Raw genomic sequence first — 2,500 nt, 5'->3', positions numbered from 1 at the left:
GAGATCGCCTTTCATTACCTTCGTCCCAATAATGTGCTTTCTCTCTAGTGAAGACAGATTTGAAGTGATTATTCATGACTTCTGCCATTTCTAATTCTTCTGTATATTTTATATTCCCTTGGCGTAGTTTCACCATTTCCTGTTTATTTTTAAGTTTACCATTCACCTATTGATAGAGTAGCTTGGGTTGCTCTTTGCATTTATCTATAATATCCTTTTCATGGTTCCTTTTTTCCTCTCTTCTCACTTTAACATACTCTTCTCGATAGTTTATATAAACTTGCCATTTTCCAGGATTTTTATTTTTTCTCCACCTTTTCCAAGCTCTGTCCTTTCTGTCTTTTGCCTCACTGCATCGTTTTTTGAAACAGCATTTAATGTACACTCTCACTCGCTTCTGTCTTGGTAGTGCCTATTTACCCCTTCATTGTAATTATCCATCAAGATATTCCATTTCTCTTCCACTTTTGTCTCTTCCATGTAAAAATTTTCCGAGTTTACATTCTGGAAGAATTTCTTTAGTTTTACAAAGTCCGTTTTGTTGTACATCAATCTTCCTTTCCTATGCTTTTCATTTCTCTCCATGTATATTTCTTCCTTTAGCTCAATTTCAGTGAGTATGTGGTCACTCTTTCCAATTGGTGTCTTGTATTGGATTTTATCCACAATTTCAGGTTCTGTTGTAAATATTAAATCTAGTTTCGACGGCTCCTCGTTATATCTGTATCTGCCATGTTTTCCCAACAAATCTCTTTGCAATTGAAGTCCCCCATAATTACCAGATTACCCCCGCCCATTAGTATCTCATTTAATGATTGCCTTGTATTTTCTAGCATTTTCGTATGCTCGTTCTCTTTCCAAGCGTTCGTTTTTGGGGGCACATAAGTCACCACAAACTTTCTACTTTTCGACTTTTATCATGATCAGTTCTACATTACCTTTGCCCTCCGCAATTTTTGTCACATTCAAGTTTTTCTTGCCCAAGAACATGATTCCTTCTCCCTGTTTCTTGTCTCTGTTTTTAATCCAGTAATTGTATAGTCCATGTCCAACATCGATGGATGGTATTTCACCCCTTAGTTTAGTCTCCACAATTCCCATTATGTCTTGTTTTTCTTCTAGCAGGTAATCATTAAGTTCATTCAGTCCTAAAATTAATCCGTCGATGTTAGTATAGGCCACTTTCAATTTTCTTCTTTCTCCATTTCTTTTTCTTTCTTTGGTTCGCCCATTCTGATGTACCATTTCCTCAGTCTCATGTCGATTACTCTCCAATGTGTGTGTGTGTGTGTGTGTGTGTGTGTGTGTGTGTGTGTGTGTGTGTGTGTGTGTGTGTGTGTGTGTGTGTGTGTGTGTGTGTGTGTGTGTGTGTGTGTGTGTGTGTGTGTGTGTGTGTGTGTGTGTGTGTGTGTGTGTGTGTGTGTGTGTGTGTGTGTGTGTGTGTGTGTGTGTGTGTGTGTGTGTGTGTGTGTGTGTGTGTGTGTGTGTGTGTGTGTGTGTGTGTGTGTGTGTGTGTGTGTGTGTGTGTGTGTGTGTGTGTGTGTGTGTGTGTGTGTGTGTGTGTGTGTGTGTGTGTGTGTGTGTGTGTGTGTGTGTGTGTGTGTGTGTGCGTGTGTGTGAGAGAGAGAGAGAGAGAGAGAGAGAGAGAGAGAGAGAGAGAGAGAGAGATTGTAGAGAAGTGAAAAAATAGTTAAGTAAGAAATAAAATCAAATAGAATATACGACAAATAAAGTATTCATGGCCGTCAGAAAAGGATACTTATCATTATTTATATTTATTCATTCATTTATTTATCTATTTATTTGTTTATTTGTTTGTTTTTGTGGAAGGAAGGAAAATAAACACCAAGACTGAAAAGGAAAGGTGTATGACTAGACTATCCCCTGGATGTGAATGATGATCCAGCAACCGTAGGTCACCAGATGGAAGATAAAAAATACGACTGCAAGGTCAATGAACGAGTTTTTCTAAGTAAAAATTACATTTCCACAAGTCAACAGAATGGTTGGATTCCAACGATTCATTTGGATTTCGTCCAAGGTTGGAGTGTAATCGTAGCGAAACGCAATTGATAATGAATTGGTTCCCACGCTGACGTTGATGAAAGGACCATGGAGTCTCGGCACTTTACACGTGCTCTCAGCGTCTAGTGCTGTCACTTAACGTGCACCTAACCAACCAACTACGTTGCAATCAACCACTGGCTCTAATCACGTGATATACAGTGACGCCGATCATATCACCATGCGCGTGAGTACCAATTCGATTCGTTTTGGACTGTGTGCAAGTCACCCGATTTCTGTGCCTCTCTCACGTCACGTGAGTTCACCGCGTGGCACCATTCACGTGGCATGTGGCACGTAGCTACAAGGCGAATCGGAGATGTCGTGGACGCAAAACAAAGAACATTTTCCTTTCTTTCTTTCTTTCTTTCTTTCTTTCTTTCTTTCTTTCTTTCTTTTTTCTTCCTTTCTTTCTTTACCGTCCGGCCCGATTCGA

Source organism: Oratosquilla oratoria, chromosome 30, assembly GCF_046742065.1.
Source record: "Oratosquilla oratoria isolate Oo_2021 chromosome 30, ASM4674206v1, whole genome shotgun sequence".
Classification (NCBI taxonomy): Eukaryota; Metazoa; Arthropoda; class Malacostraca; order Stomatopoda; family Squillidae; genus Oratosquilla; species Oratosquilla oratoria.
This window is presented reverse-complemented; position numbering follows the sequence as displayed.